This window comes from Anas platyrhynchos, chromosome 3 (assembly GCF_047663525.1).
Source record: "Anas platyrhynchos isolate ZD024472 breed Pekin duck chromosome 3, IASCAAS_PekinDuck_T2T, whole genome shotgun sequence".
NCBI lineage: Eukaryota > Metazoa > Chordata > Aves > Anseriformes > Anatidae > Anas > Anas platyrhynchos.
The window spans coordinates 11,706,831-11,724,352 of record NC_092589.1 but is presented as its reverse complement, the minus strand read 5'-3'; the positions used below and the strand labels follow the sequence as shown (position 1 = coordinate 11,724,352).

Here is a 17,522-nt window from a genome sequence, read left to right as displayed (position 1 = left end):
AGAAAGTTTTCCGTAAAAAGCTTTTTTTGTTATAATATTCTTTGCACAGAAAAGATCTCATTTTTGTTGAAAATGACAAGTCTGGGGGTTAAAGCAAACACGCACAACCCACCAGGATGGAAACCCAGTGAATCAGAGGCGAAAAAGCAACCAGCTACCAGCAAGAGTGCTTTTACTGGTTACAGCCACTCCGCTCTTGACCTCTCAGCTCTGATCCTAGAGGACAGCCTACAAATGACCTTCAAAAAGATCAGTACGAAAACTAAACCCCCTCACACATTGATTGCAGAAGACGTAAATACCATTTATGTCTCTCTGAACTTCCCATAAAGCCTCATACAGCCAACCCGCCTAGATAGCTGGCTCCTTCCCTCTTCCCAAAGTCTAATGACCTCACAATGTCTGCTACTTCACATCTCAGTTACTGCAACAACCATCTTAGATTCACTAATAAAAAAAAAAAAAAGGTAACCCTAGTTGTCTTCCAAAGCCTGAAGCTTGCTATTTCTAGGTCTGCTCCGAAAAAAGGTGTTTTGTGCTTGTTTTTTACCCCTCCCAGAATCTATGCTGCTGTCCACCACCAGCTGTTTACACCAATACTGGCACGAGATACTCCCTCTCTCCAGAATTTGACGTCAAGTCAAGCTCTTAAAGCTTTCACCTAAAAAACAATCCAAAAAAAAAATCCCCCAGAGCAAACGCAGACCCATCAGTCTAGGGATCCTGACCATGTTCAGCAACTCTTGAGATAAAACTAGCCAGCTAAGGGATCTCCACAGAGATTTGCAGACATCTGCTGCCTTTTTAGACTTGGTTGGCACAGACCAGCCAGTTACAAGGCCTAGTTACTAATTCCCTTCTTGGGACACTCACCTGCTCTGTTTCTCAGCATCGGTACACTGGGTAAAGGTGTACGCACAGGACAAGACAAGAGAAGGTGCTGCTCCCACTGACAAACATTTACATTAAGCCAGAGCATTTCACGCTTACAGCTCTAGGTGTCTCTGGCTAAATACTTCTGTCAGAAATAGGCCTGCTGCTCACCTGATTAATAGCGCATTGACTCCACAATCTCTCTTCCATGCACCAGGGCACCTAGTTAAGGAAGTCAGGCTGAATTAATTTCTGTTTCCATGAACATTGATTATTTTACTTATTTAGCTTCAGTGCCTAGCACAGAACTTCCTTGTACATGAAGAACAGCTTCCCTTGCCTCGTGCATTGAGGGCACGTTAGGCAATCTTAAGGAACTAAGCAGGAAAACAACACTGCTGATTTTTGTTTTGTTTTCCTCTATCTTTCCCCATCTCCCTCCCAGCCCGAAATGCGAGCCGCACGCATGATGCATCTGGCAGGGCAATTGTGGTCGGCAGTTCATGCAGATGACTTCAAACCAGGACTCATGAGGGTGTACTGGGGGAAGGAAGAGAGAAAAAAAAATAATGAAAAAAAAATCACATGGACTTGGAACACAAGCTGCAGATGAAAGGTTATCCTTCCCTATTTGTTATCGTGTTCCTTCAAGGGACCCTGACGTTCAGTTTTTGGCCGGAAAACTCCCCAGGCTTAATTTTAGTGAACTCATAAAATAAGACCCTAGGGATTCCACAATACTCTGCGCAACCTCTAAAAAGCATGAATGACTAACGCAAAATGACAAATGAAAGGAAATTCCACCTCAACTGTCTTCTTGTGACCAAATATTCCAGCTTGAAGGTTAAGTAATATCCCAAGCAGACCTGAGCTCTGGGCAAACGTTGTGACAGAGACATCCTTTTCTTCCTGGTCTTACTTCACTTGTTTTTAATCACATTTCTTTCTAACAGAATCTGGGTCGAGCAAAGGGTCTGCATTGAATCTCACCGAGGTAACTCGTTGGTTTCACAATTCAGATACAAACTAAAAAGTATCACTTGGATCCCAATTCATTTATTGATAACTTTACTATCAAACCAGTTTGAAAGGGAGAGCCCTAGAACTCTTCAAGACACTTTGGTAATAACTCTGCTTTAAAAAAAAAAATAATAATAAAGTCCACCAAATAACCTTTAAATGCAGAACTGTTTTTACACACAAACTCCACCATAAATGCTGTTATTGAACCAAGAACCAAAGCCAGAACTTCTACCACAAATCATTACAGAGCAGAACACAGCCACAGTCTGCCACACACCACTGAGATATTTTGGGGAGCTGTGAAGGAAGCAAGATTCGGAAGGTCCTAGGGTTAGCGTTCTGGTTTTCCAGCTCAAAACACAACGAGCCAGCACAAGCTTGCTTCCTATCCTCTTTGTTCAGGGTTCACCATCAGTTATGTGATGCTGGGGATAGACGGCTACAGAAGTTCTTATAAACCCTGGGGCATGAAGTGGCAAAGAAGGCTCTCTGCAGGCTTCTACTGTTGTTTCTGGCAACAAATGTCACAAAGTCCCCCAGGCTGGGCCCCCTGCTAGAGAGATACCAGCCCAGGAGAGCTGGGCAACATGGAATACATTTACTGTACACTCATGTACGTCCCTACAACACCACTAGTGAGACAGAAGCAAGTGTTCAGCAGGATACAGCCACCAGCCACCGAGTTGCACGTTGTGTACTTTTCCTCTGGATCTAGGACTCAACCAAACTGATTGCTTTCTTGGCCTCATGATGTTTCAACTTCGTTCAGCTGAAATCATCTCAAGCAAAGCTACAGTTCTTCATATTTCCTACCCATAGGTGGGTCAAAAACCCAATCTTGCTTTAAAAGAAACTTTATTGGGTTTACTGACATTTTACTGGAAACTTTTCATGTTGAACAATTACTTACACACTCATTTTTGAAAGTCTGTCTCCCTGCAAATACACACACACACCGAGTATATAAATATTTAAGTGGAATCTGACCATATCTATCCATTGTTTCAGCTACTAGAGCAAAGTCTGACTGAGAAGTCATCTGAACAGTCATCACAAGAAAAAGGCTCTTTGCTAGACAACAACTAGAGAAGAAGCAGCTTCACAAGCACCGAGGGTGCTTCCGATACAAACTGAGTGAAGAACACAATGGGCAGATCCTCAGCACAACCATTCTGCAACATTTCAAAATTCTTACCATAGTCTAATGAGTGGTCAGGTGAGGATCTTATTTGCTGAAGAACCTCAAATTCCTAAACTTACAAATGGGAAATTACCTACAGGCACTCCAGGTCTACAGAGAGGAAGGAGATGAGCAAATTGCTACAGATTACACCAGTGCTACTATGAGTGTATCCTTTTGTTACAGCAGGCTGGGGAAAAGCGTCTGCATTGGCAAGGAAGAGCCTGCTCCTGGGAGCCCTCTCTGTGCAACACTGTGTCAGGGTGCAGGCTGAGGCATTGGTGCTCTCCTGGTGTCTTCTCATTCATAAAACCAGAACAGTGTTGCTCCAGAAGGACAGGAGGATCACACCCCAGTCTGTGATAGGCAAGAGTGAAGATTCAAAGACCAAAAATCACACTTTTGGGGGAGCACTGACACCACCTTTAACAGGGGAGCATTGACTGGGGCTTCCCTGCACGCTGGCAAAAGCCAGAGAGGAGCAGCAGCTGCGCGCTGCATGGGTCTGCTGTGTCCGCTGGCACGCGGTACCCCTGGCACAGCCAGCACAGAGACCCCCTGTACGACAGCTTCATAGAAACACAGAATCACTAAGGTTGGAAAAGCCCCCCAGGATCATCTAGTCCAACCACCCCCCTACCACCACCGTCACCCACTGAACCATGTCCCCAAGCACCACGCCCAGCCTTTCCCTGAACACCCCCAGGGACGGTGACGCCACCACCTCCCTGGGCAACCCGTCCCAGTGCCTGACTGCTCTTTCCAAGCTCCGTGCTGTGCCTGTGTGTTCGACATTACTGCTGTTTTTCTTAAGAAGGCAAAGTATTCGACAGCCACTCCGAAATTGTTATGAGCTGCTGGGAAGAATTTTACCTTTAACTTGCCACCTGCACAGAGCAGGTATAATGACCCAGCTACCTCCTGACAGGAGAGGAAGCGAGGCAGGATTTTCTGGAAGACAGTTCCTCTTTAGGCACCTCAGCAAAAGAGCCAGATCCTCCACAACTCGCAGCGTCCTGCTGCTCTAGCTGACAATGGCTTTTAGAGCCAAGGAAGTCCTCGGCCTTTGCTTGAAAAATACTGCTGCAAATGACACACAGCAAACAGAGGGAGCCAACCACAGTCCTCTGGGGACGTGCTGCCTCCTGCACGCTGATGAAAACCCAGCTGCCTGCATCCAGCTCTTTTTTTCAATGAACGCTCTTCGCACAGGGAATGCGATAGGTGTGAAGGATGCCCTTCCTTCCAGGCCTTTCCTTCTATGCTTGGGCAAGCCTTAAGCAGACTTATTTAAGAAAAAAAGCTAATGGAAGCTATGCATCAACCACAGCTCACCCAGGCTAACAGCCAAATGACTCTGTTTACTGTAACCTCTATGCCCAGAGAAGTTGCTTTTGTTCTTAAAATAGCATCAGTCACTGCAGAGTGGAGATGCAAGGAAATGGAAGACTACATACACGTATAGACTGTCACAGATCCTGGGGTTTGTACGTAATATTTGTTTTAATTATACTTTTAATTGATTAGCATATTACTGTACTGCAGCTCCTGTAGATCAATGAATATATCAATATTAGGTGTTAAATAAGAATATTAAAAGGCTCCTCTAATGCATAATTTACTTCATGGCAAAAAATCTCTTCCTCTCAGATCATTACTACTGCAAATTTGGAACCTTATCTGAAAGGGTTTCCCTAATGCATTTCCTAGAAATTAAATTATTCATACAAATATGATTTACATTATGATTTTTTAATTTGAGTTGAGTAGCACTGTGGGAATGTGCTATTTTCTTAACTGAATGAGAAGGAAAACTTGAGGGGAGCATAGAAAGCTCTGAGTTAGAATGTATTTATTTTGATTTTGTTATTTGTATCCTGGTAACAGCACCAAAGTCCCAGCCCAGGCCAGGACCTCATGGGCCAGACACGCTGCAGAGCCATCGTAAGGAAAAGGTCTCTGCCATAAAACAGCTTGTAAAATAAACATGATGGAAGAGGGGAGGCAAGACATTGAGCATCATCACCCCCACTTTGAAAAGTAGGGGTGGAGATGTAGGCTACTGCAAGGCACCATAACCTATGCCAAGTGGTCTGAACGATGGCAGGAAAATGGAACTGGACTCCATTAAACCTTTAATAAGCTCTTAATAAGAGCTTACAAACAGATTTCAGGTACTAAGGGTCTCACTGATCTAGTGGAAGAGGCATGGCAAAATCTAATGGCCAGATGGCAAAGCCGGGCAAATTCAAAAACATGAGGGTGACCATTTCTAAAAAGGGAAAGCAAGCCATTAGCTGCTACACTGGAACATCAGGACGCAGTGACTTCTCTGCCTCCTGGAGGCACTGAAACAGAGCTGAGTGTCTACCTAAAAAGGCAGAGATGCCACACACCCTGCAAGTTGCACGCCTCCTGGAAGAATCACTACTCATTGTACAGTCTGTGCTCATATTCAGTGTCAAACTCTTCTGGCTTTAACTGACTCAACAGCAAGCTCTTGATCTCCTCCAACCTTGGATCTCAGCTACTTCCTCTCGGAGACTGCATAACCACTGAAAAGACACCAGAAGCCGGATGACAGAAAGGTGCCATCAACAGCCACAGGTGTGAAACCACAGCGTGGAAAAGGAAGCAGGAAGCAGGACAGAGCACAGGAGTCAATCTGTGAAAAAATGTTAGGCTAGTAGAACTTGACATTTCTAATACTGACCGCTGCTGACACAAAAAAAAAAAAAAAGAAAAAAAAAGAAAAAAAATTGTAACGCACATTCCCTTCCTCTGAGGTGGGAAGGCAGGAATTCCCTGTGCCATTCCCTGATTTTAAATTGTGAAGAAGGGAAAGGCCTGCACAGCCCAGCACAGGTACTGAGGTACAAACTGAGGTACTGAGGTAGTCAGTCTTGTACCTCAAGACTGAGGTACAAACGAGGAATTAGCAGCTGCAATCCATGTAAGTGGCAAATGATTCAAGCCTGCCTTACATATGGAACGGGGATGCCCACAGCTTGCTGTCAGGCAAAACAATGTCCAGGGAAAAAATTCTGGCTTCAAGAAATTCAACAGAGGAGCTGCCATAGCAGCAGCATTCCCTCCCCATTTCCCTCCCTGATGAATCACAAACCTGTTGCATGACCTTGAACAGCCCTTTGCTGCCCCAGGTCTCTCCATCAGTCTCTGCACGCCTTGGGGAGCATCATGTGACTCTTGTTCTACATTTGTGCAGTGCCTAGCATAGCAGGGCAAGAGGTCCTTGGCATTTCTAAAGTACAAATGCTGTGCGTAATAATATTCACAGACCAATCCTACTCCAGCTATCAGTCCCTCACCTCACTGTGATACACAAATCCTGCTTTGGGAACGAAACTCAGAGCAGTACTGTACCAGAAAGACCTCCTCACATGCTGGTGACAGGTGTTGATCTCTTCTTTGTGCTGAACAGGGAACAACGTATCACCTCATGTGGTCTTCCAATATGCCACCCAACTCACAGGCATCGCATTCACAGAGTTTGGCCTCAAAACTGACAAGTTTCCTGTCCTATATGGAGCCCTGTTTTTTTTTAAGTAACTGTTGGACACTAGAGGAAGGAGGGAAAATAGTATTGTAATAAGCAAGAAAACAATGTTGCAGATTGATTTGAGATCCAGCTGCCCACTAAATAGAAGCTTAGATACTTCCATTACAATAATCTCACCACCTCAAAGAAAGTTTAAAAAAAAACACACACACCAAAACCTTGTCCTTGTTATCTGTCTCTATTATAACTGACCTTATTGGCAGAGAGAAATTACCTGCAAATGGCTTCGTGACCTGCCATTCATGCAGCCCACAAGAAAAAAGAATGTGTAGTTTCTTTCAATACAAGGTTTTGAAAAGAGATGGTCTTAAAATATTGAGAGTTAACTTTCCACTCCAGTACCTTGCAGCTCAGCTCTAAATAATGGCCACCAAATAGGAACAGGCGGGGCAGAAGAAACAAGTTTTAATTAGCTGTACAGTGAGGGTCTTTGTCCCACAGATAGATTTGATTATAGTGCTGATAACCTTCGCAAGGCTTGTTATCACATTATACTACGCCATTCTTCTGAGCTGAAGACATTTTCCACACACCCCAACTAGACGTAGCAGCACTGAAAGAATAATGTCAGAAGGCCCTTCCAGATATTTTGGTGGGATTTTTCTGTTTGACTGAGTTTGCTCAACTGGGATGGAGCCAGGAGAGCTCAGTGGATCTTCAGAGCAGCGAGTGATATCAACACAAGCCTCTGCCAACTCCTTGCTTACTGCTTGTTTACAGGGCTTGTTTGTAAACATCTTTATGCTGTTTTCTTTACCCGGTACATAAAGTGCTTTAAATTAGCACCTGAAAATAGAATCTGATAGCAACAATCCAACATACTCTGCATGAACTCAGAGAAGGAAGAAATTCCAGCACGGATATTACCGGACATGCTGTGACCATGCCATCAACCTGCTAGGATTACAAACCTCAAGCTTTCCACAGAACTGGGCAAGTTACAGAGGGGGAAAAAAAGCCCTTAAGAACAGAGCAGCCTGTTCCCTCCATGGCCTCAGCCCCTCCACTGCACTACTGTGCACTTGTGAAAAGTGTGCCTGTCACTCTGCTTCACTCCCCATTGCTGCCAGCTCTCACACAGCACCAGGCAAGGAAGAAAACCAGAATAGTGATGTTGGAAAAAGAAAGGTTTGGGATCCAGAAGAAGGCTTGTGGTATGAAGACAGGTGATCCCGGAAATGAGCATATGCAACTTGGATCATTCATTTCCAGTTGCGGCACCAGCCAAGAATGAAGCCTTCCTGCTGTACGCAGATAAGTAGCTCTAATTTAGTAGGGCTCAGACAGCAGTCATTAACAGCAGGATTCCTTCTCCCCTTCCAAAGCAGGGAAACTAGAAACCCTTTCACAAACGGTCTCCCTATAGGATACAGTAGATGTGATGCTCGTAGTCCATGCACTGAGGGATCAGTTCTAGCCCACAGCAGAACTGTTGAGTGCAGGATCAAGCACTTCCATCTCTTCCTTTCACTACTGCTAGGGTAGCTGGAGCCCTCAACGCGCCTGCGAAGGAGCTGGCTCCAGCATTTATGTCCTATCTGCTATAAAACTGATGGATGACAGGCCGCAAAATCTGGTAGCTTTGGTGATGAGCAGAGAACAAGCTCACATATAACAATTAACAAAAAATATATTGTCGATAATATAAACATATCCCGAAGCACAGATGTAAGAGTCATCTTGTGTTTATACCCATGGTTTCACCACACCATTGCCCTTGCCACGTCCCTGCGGGAAGAGGACACCACCAGGCAGTAACAAAGCACATACTGCTTGTGCTGACAGGTGTCGGTGCCCACTCGTGTTCCCTGAGTGGGATACAGGAAAAACTGTTTTCTCTTCTGTCCTCAGTTTGTCCAGATATGGATGTACAAAGAAAGAAATTTAAAAATAAAATAAAATAAATTACACCTTTGACTTTTTTCTTCATAGTTTGTGATGAGTTCTGGCTGCTGTTTACCCCCATGGCAGCTGACCTGTCACCAGTGCCCTTCCCCGTACACCTGTCACAAGGCCAGACCATTGCTGGTTTGCATACCTCAGCAGGAAAGTTGGGCACGGGTTTCCTCTCCTGGTCTCACCTCCCTGCTGGACACGCTCCTCTCTGCAGGCTTTCCACCTCACACTGCAAATGGCTTTTTTGCTAGAATTGAGTGGGGCACAAGCTCTTTGAAGGGAGGGCCCTGGGCTGCTGAACCAGCGGGGTTAGCACATGCCCCTCTCTTGGAAGGGGTGGCCAGGACAGTTCTTGTGGAGACAAAGACAACACCGTGCTCCTCTCGGCTGGACCTTTCCTCCTGGGCAATGCAATGCCACATCTCTAATGGATGCCTGCTAGGCACAGCCTGCTGCTGACTGAACCCTGCTCTTGCAGATAATACAGGGTGGTCTAACCTCAACAGCTGTGAGGGCCGGATCTGGGTTTACAATTCCCCCCCCCACCTTCCCCACCATGGGTTGCATCCTGCCTCTCCCTCCCCAGCAGTGGCTGCCCCTCTCCTGCCACTGCAGCGACTGCTGAGAGCCTCGGGGCCAGTCACACACCACCTGCAACAAGGTGCTGCCACAGACCACAACCTGATGGAGCCCCTGATGCTGGAAGAAACCCATGGACATCTGCCCCTCCACTGTTTCCCCCTCCTCCCAAACGCACACACCTCCTGTCAACAGCAGCAGGGTTTTGCCTTTGTGTTGGAGGACAAGCTTGGCGGCTGGAGGGTGCAGTCGTTGCTCCAAACAGCTGTTCTCCATCTCTTCCAGAGAAGAAGCTGGTGGGCCGGATGGATCAGCACAGCAGCCTGGAGCTGGCCTGCAGGCTGCCAGTTGGACCACACATAACATATCCAGCAGTTGCGGCAAGCTGCTGGTGTCTCTGACAGCTCCCGAGCAACGTGCTGCTGCCCCTTCCACCAGGGGGCTTGTTAGGAGGTGCTCGCATCTGTAACACACACGTAACATCTAGTCAGCCTTTATAAATTAAACCTTTATAATAAAGCCTTGTTTTCGAAGCTACTCTGAAGCATGATCCTCCTCTTTAGGAAGAGGTTTTAAAGCCTTTTCTTTTCATGCAGAGAAGAAAGGAATTATTTCCCTGTTTTTCCTGCCATTGCCTTTCCATTAATTCTTCTGCACAGCTCTGTCCATTTGTGTTAATTATTCCCTCAGTCTTCCCCTCTTTCTGAAGAATCAAAAAAAAAATTGGTTTTGGGGAAAACTATAGGTTTGAGCAGAATTCAACAGAAAATCACTAGTCTCACTCAGCTCATTCAGCTCCTTACGCATCAGTTTGAAGTTGCCCTCCTCAGACCTATTTCAACTCCTTAGAGCAGAACTAGCGATGATGGCAAGTCCCATCATTCATTTTCACCCCAGTGCTATGCATATTTATTAATTTCTTTTAATAGAAATTGCTGTGATGAAAAAGCAAAGCATGCAGCTAAGATCACAATTACAGCAAATAATTAACCACTCAGGATTCAATGTAGCTCTCTGTAAATGTTCCTTTCGTATTAAGGCCTTTGGCAAATTGAGAAGTATAGTAAATCATACAGAAAAATAAGCCTGGTCATTGAAAGGTGAGGGAGAGAGTATTCAGCTGAAGCGTAAATTCCAATTTCAAACTGAAGAATACTTCCTCTCAGCCTTGTAACACCACACAACACTTTCAATAAAAATAAAAATAAAATAAAATAAAAAAATCAACTGAAACAGCCTAAAAGACACCATTTTGCAACATCATCTGTTGAGTGGATCTTCAGGTACCAACAACATTCCAAGATATCTTTAGGGACTCTGACTTCACCTATAAGAGTCATCTCAAACTTTAATCACTTTCATATATGACATTTATTCATATTCTGAAAAAAAAAAAAAGAAAAAAAAAAACAAACAAAACAAAAAAAACTTTTGTTGCAATGCCTACCAGAAATATTACTATTATAACAATGTTTTGCTGAAAAATATATGCAGAACTATGAACAAACTCCCAAACTACACTCCAGTTCAAGGTGTGAACCCTCATTCATGGGAAAAGTTACCAGGAATTCTCAGACTATCAGGAAATTTTAAAGCAAATAATCCGAAACTGTTTCCAGCTATAGCCCCACTCCCACTCTTGCAGAAAAGTTCATCATCTGACATATTTTTAGTTAAAGGAAAAGAGAGCATTTTTAGACTACTTCTTAACCATATAAAGCACTATAATATACTTTCCTCTCTCTTTTGCTCCAGTCCCAGCGCTTTTGCCTTTGTTTGCATTGCTGATTGAGCCTTTCTAAGAGAAACTTCGACCTCTCATTCAGTGCTTCACTTTCTCCTTACTTGCAGGATCTTTCTCTCCCATGTCAGAGGATGCTGCTTTGGCCTTCAGAAGAGGTTTGCTAGAAACTAAAACGATTTAAAAATATAAGTGACTGTCAAGCGTTAGATTAATACTGGAGTACTGGAAATCAGAATGTTGTATTCTTATTAGTTGGCAGGTAGTTCATGATCATGATAAATTTCATGCTCTAGTTGACACATTTTCAAATGTTAATGTCCTCTAGAGGAATAAACTGTGTTGTAATGACTGGAATAATGGCTTCTGAGGTGAGCATTCAGCTTATTACAGTTTCAAGTCCTGGCACTCAGCGTACATAGGTGTTAGGTTATACACTCAACAAAAAGGAAATAATTGCGACCGTATAATGCAAAAAGAAGAGGTTTACAGAAAAGGAGTTGTGAAGAGGATCTGAATCATGGGGAGAACGACTTCCTTCATCAGTGTGAAACAATAGTTAATCAAGTGCTGCGTATAACATAGCAGACATAGAGCTCACAGGAGCCATGATGCTCTGGATAACTGCAGCAAGTTTCTCAGTGGTTGTACAGTTCAAGCTGAAGCCAAACTCCAGTATCCTGCTTCCTTCCTTCTCTCTACCTCTTCACCCCGCTCACTGTGAGCTGGTTTCTTGGTGATAGGGAACTGAGGCACATTGCACAAGAGAAACAACAAGGAAGAGGAAAGTTGTGCTGGAAATTTGTCCCCATGGCAGCCAAGAAGGGATCCATTCAGAAGCAACAAGGACTCTTTTAAGAACTGACCACACATATCATTCCCACCTAACTGTCTACTTGCCATTGCAAGTGGCATTAACCCTACTTGCATCCCCTGATGATCCCACGGCCATGGATATATCCCACTGTCCTTTTAACAGTGGCTTGTGTTTCGAGGCCAAGGACACCGCAGTGATTTATGTTTTCCTACGACAAGCGGAATCATCTGCTGAGCAGCAGTTGTGTCCTTATTTGCTCAAGTATTGCATAATCCTACCTTTGCCCCTGGAACGTCGCTTTAAAAATGTCCTCTGTCAAAAGCCACTCTGCAATCAACATTGTCGACCATGTGTTATTAATTAAGTAATTTTACAAAATTAGAAATACAAATCACATTGTTTTCAACCAAAATAACGATCTACCAATTATTCTGCCAAAAGAAATGACTTGTAGCTTTTGGCAGGTCTTTTCCCTTTGGCCATTGTTTTCTTAGTTATTAACAAGGTTACAGTTGGTCCTTTTGATTAAAAAGTTTTTTTGGCCAGAATCACTGCTATGGGAAAACAAAACCTGAAATTCAATATCCTTCTAGAATTCTTTTGAAATTTGATCTCAGCACCAACAAGAGAGGAAGGTGAGGGGCCACAGGGGACACATTTTGTAACTTTTTAATTTTCTTTCCAGCTCAAGAGTCTTAAAGATGAGACAAACAGGACCGCAAAGCAAAAAGAAAATGTTTTTTGTTCACTTGTCTCCTTGTAAAGGTACTCACTGAATTACTTAGGAGCTGACTGTAACATTAAACCTTTAAAAATACAAATTAGACTTACGGAATATACAAGATAGAGTAAGGCTACATGAGTGAGCTGTATCTCCGCCATTCTTTCTGAGCAGAACATCCACATTGTCTTACAAGGTCCTTTCAGCCCCTCTAAAGGAAAATAAAACTCAGGACAACAGAATCTGTAACCTTCTCAAATTAGAAAAGAATCTTTAAACAATACGTATACTGAACAAATACAAAGAAATGTTAGAATAAAATGCTAATTTTAGTGTGCCCAAAAAAAACAACACAACAGATTGTAACACAACCGGATTTCAAGGCAAGATGTGACGCTGCTCTAAAAACAATCTTTGTCCTTCAGAACTTAGCACCACAGGTGATGTGGAAGCAGTTTTGTGTTAGAAAGATTACTTAGAAGATAACATGTATGCAACAGGGCACTGCTGTACTCCCCCTGGGGGAAAGCGTAGTGGCTATGCCTTTGGCAAAATTAAGCTCCCATGCATTTACATTATAAGGGACCTACAGAAATAGGGCCTGGCTTCACCCCATGCGTAATACAGTAAGAGATAACACATTATCTTTTGATAAGAAGTATCAAAAAAAAAAAAACAAACAACTGTACTCATCTTGTCACTTCAAAAGAGGCTATCAAAGCAAGCTGGTGAGCTATTCCTGTCATATTTGTGAGAGTCAACATCACGCAGAGGGTCACAAGTCTGCAGTAGCAGAAACAAACAAAAGAGTAGAGTATTTCCAGGTTGCTCTACAGACTGGCTTTTGCCAGGTTCCTCAGATTGCATGTTTGAACAAGCATGTTAAGCACTTCAAGCTTGGAAGATTAAGGCTCGAGTATAATTGACTAAACAATTGCAGAAAATGGCACACTGGGGTGTCAGCCCTGCGTATCAGCAGCACCAAAGGATCAAACATAGCCCTCTCCATTGTTTTGCTTTCTTGCTCCATCAGAGAGAGCAAGTACAGATAATGAACCCAAACAGCAACCATGTGAAAACATCACTTTCAAGAAAAGACAGGCTAGATCTTTCACAAGATAGACAAACTGAAGGGTTTGGGATTTTTTTTTTTCCTCTTTTGCACATCTCTGACATTTACGGTCAATGATTTAGACGAACTAAACATCTGGCCCTAAAAGGAACACGATGTTAGCTGCAGTTGGAGCTCTGGCAAACAGCACACCGCTGTGTGGAAGTGACTTCAGCGGCTTTCACATCTCAACCTTTGCGATATCCCAGCAAAAGTCACGGCACAGCTACTGCTGGCCATCTGCAGACTTCTCCCTCCCCCAGTCACACAGCTAGGGCAAATGCCACCTCTTCTACTCCCACGTGGCGCTTTGCCTGGCATGGGGGCAAACAAAAAAAAAGATTCTTATTGAAGAAACCCTTTTCCAGAGCCAGTTCACTTTATACTTGGAAAACAAACAAACAAACATAAAAACAAGCCCTTCAAAATTAGTGCTTCAAAAGAGGGCACTGAAAAACAAAGCCTCCTTGAATGTTCCCATTTGACTATAGAGATAGCAAGGCTAAAATTAAGTTGTGGAGTAGTCTTGCTTGACCTTAGAAGAGAAAGATCATGCATTTCAAGACTTCTCGCTATTAGTAAGATTTATGGAATGCTGCACCAGTGACGCTCACAGAATGTGCATTACATTTGGCAAGAGGCCTGCAATCCAGCCACTTACTTCCATCGTGTATTATAACGCAGAAACAGAGTCACACCTGCAAAGCCTATGACAAATGACATTTCATTAACTTTGAAGACTGCTGGATCGTTTTCCCAGGCTACATGTGAGCCGGGCCATTATAGTCCTTTCAACAGCCCATCATGAAAAGAAAGTCGGTATAATGTCCCAAATTTTTCAGGGAGTAAATACTTCTCAATTTGTTAATGATAAAGTTCTGTGTCAATTAGACGTAATGGGATAAAAGCCTATCATTAGAGAACCTAGGCCACACAAATTTAGAATGGTATTTCCCACTGCTTGCTGTGTCACTTCCCTACCTCCCTTTCTCCCTCTTTTACTTATTTAATTCTTCACTGTTTCGAGTGCCTAGCAGAGTGGTCCAGCACATTTCCCACAGCCCGCTTTCATGTCAAACAATCTTTCCAGGTATTTTAATCTCATTCCCTTGATGATTTCATGGGATCGACAAATCAAACTGTGAGGTTTTACAAACATGAAATGTCAACAGAAGAACACAGGATATAACACCTCAGCTGCTTTCTTTCCAAATAGAAAGATTCACTTCTCCCCACCCTCCCTTCCCTTGGTTACAGCAACCAAACCCTACTTCAATCACACACCTTACAGATGTATTAGGACACCAATCCGTGCTGCTGACAGAGCAGGGCTCACAAAACAGCTCTCTGCACAGCACACACCAGCGCTTTGCTCACCGTGACTTCTGTTCCCTGCAGTACCAGCACTTCTCTCTGCACCCGAGGAAGGAGAGGTGGGGATTACTCACATGGATAAAGCTAAGCACATTTTCAACAGCTCTGCTAAACCAGGGCTCAGGACTTTAGACAACACGGCTTCCATGTGAAATTGAATACAGCTAAGGCCTGCAACTGGATCCCACTAGTGTGTGAGGTGCTGTGGGCAACAGATCTGTGGGGTAATTCAGCCCACGAGGGCATTAGCTGCGTCCCAGTGGCCTCAGAAAAATGTTGGGAGCAGGACAGCATTTGCCCCAGCTCTCTGGTTGCTTCTCCAGGCTGTTTCAGAGGACCTCAGAAACACAGGGGGAAAGTCCTATGCTATTCCTGGCAACGGGGGGAGAAACGCTTGCCATAAACAGGCAGGTCCCCCTTCTGCCCGGCCAGAAGAGCCGCACACGGAGCAACAGCCTTGCTCTCCGTGTGACCAGTCCATCAGTCTCCACTCCAGCTTATCCTGAGGAAGTCAGCAGGACACCATGATTCCTCACACCAGAGTTAAACTGTAACCTCTGAACAACACCGGGGTACACACAGATCACAGCTCATACAGATCACAGAGAGAACACCTGCACATCCTCCCTCAGGATCAGGGCTGGCCCTCTACACTTCTAGATGCCAGAGCCACCTTCTTGCTCTGAGCCTTGCTCAGCCTCGGAGGAGTTCAATCGGGATTAAGCAGCAAGAACTGGAAAATCTTAGAGCTGCCAGATCTCTGTCAGTTTTTGCTGTCTTCTCGAGGAATCAGACTGGCTACATTTATAAGTGTACTGAAAAACTATGTCTAGTTTGGAAGCAAACAGTACACGCACACACAAAAAAGCACTGGTTAGTATCGTTCTTCCTACTGCTGCAGTTCATTTCCAGAGCTACAGCCTCTGGAGCCAGCTGGGGACCTACCTATTAGGAGCACTTCAATCACAAAAATGCAAATGAGCTCAACAAAATGCAAAGCACCCATGAAGAGAGATAAAGAACCACAGGTGGGAGTGTGGCAACACCATGCTGCTGTTCTCTAAGGAAAGGAAACCCCACGGGTAAAAGCACAGCTTGGCTACTGTAAGCATGCCCCAAAAGTCCCATCCCATAGCATTCAGTACAGCAGAAACACCTGAAAGAAGCCTCTCATGTCCAGCCGGCCTGTAATAATTCGCCCTGTCTATTGTGTTGATCCACTTAGAACAGGGAATACTATTTTGGCTTGATCCAGAAGCTGCTGAATCTAACAGCACCAGGATGATCTGAACCAGGTATTGACTGATTTGTGTCAGCACCCTGTTACACTGAAACTTACTATGGCAGGATTCATCCATTCATTTTTCCTGTTTGGGAGGTTACGTCTGTATGTGTCTAGATTTCTATTGTATTTTAGCTACATACCCTACAGTAAATAATCTTAATGATCAAATGACAGGCTTCATCTCTCTCTGAGCAGAGTTCATCTGATTTATTAAAGTGACACCAGACATTTACTCAAGGAGTAAACAGAACTGACATTATAGGATGATCTCTGAGGGGAACACTCCAGGGTAAATACTGAGGAGAAGTAGTGGCTATGTGTTCTGTTCCTTTGTGTTTCTTGGCTAATTCTTTATTCCCTTCTTTTTAATCTCCCTGTTAGTATTACAACATTATTTGTGATCTTTAGGCAACAGCCTCTGAAAGCGAGCCCACAAAACACGGTCAGCCTTTACAGAAAAGCAAGAATTACTTTAATCTGGAGAGAAATCTGGAGAAGCCCAGGCACTTCTCGTCTGCAATACAGTCTTCTCAGGGAAACTGAATACCTACTCCATCGTGGGGTTCCCCACCTTGACATGCAGGAGTCATTGAGCTCTGGCCAAACCTCTTCACCTCATCTCTAGTGACACTACTTGACAACAGCAGTGCTGGCCTTCACCCCCAGGCCCCAGAAACATCATCCACGTTTACCTTTTCTCATTAGGATCATGGGTTTGTAGCTGTTAAAAAAAGCAAAGGGAAGCAGAAGAAAAGAAAGAAGAGGAACAAAGCATCTGCACGAGAATAACACTGGAAGATTTATCTTAAGTGCAATGTTTTCTCTTACGACACACCGATAAAAAGTGGATTGGAATGGTTCGACCCAGCCAACTCGTCCCTTCTGTGAATGGCAGTACAAAGCTGATTTGCTCACTTTGGGCAGCCAATTAAATTAACTATTAGATAACTGTTCTGTCATTTGCACAGCAGAAAAACACATCCTTCGAGCTTAGGGCAACACAATAGCCTGTTTCAAGACATGGCTCTGGTGACCATCCATCCTCACCTGTGTCAGTGCAGAAAACAAACCTCCCCAACGTATCAGAAGGAGAAACACTTTCAGTGCTCAGACTTCTGCAACCAAAATCAGCAGAACAGGAACAGGGTTACTGTCATTTTTTAAATCACAACTGAGAGCCCAGTGCAGTAACATGCATCTGAAGAGCAGAAACAAAACATCATCAGAGTGCCACTAAGGGCTTCTCCACAGCTCTCAGCTGGACACAGAAGTCCTCTGATGGTCTGGTGGCTGCTAGGGAGAAGACATCCCCTCAGAGGAGGACACAACATCCACTGACATG

General features: G+C 44.1%; 1 long non-coding RNA gene across 1 annotated transcript in view; it reads right to left on the bottom strand.

The window, feature by feature from the left end:
- Window positions 1-17,522, bottom strand: part of LOC106018859 (uncharacterized) — a 618,314-nt gene that overhangs the window by 590,348 nt on the left and 10,444 nt on the right. The window contains exons 5-6 of the long non-coding RNA XR_011807997.1: window positions 10,977-11,042; window positions 9,314-9,594 (exon numbers count right to left, since the gene is read on the bottom strand). This is a non-coding gene — a long non-coding RNA (uncharacterized lncRNA). The remainder of the gene's footprint in view (window positions 1-9,313; window positions 9,595-10,976; window positions 11,043-17,522) is intronic.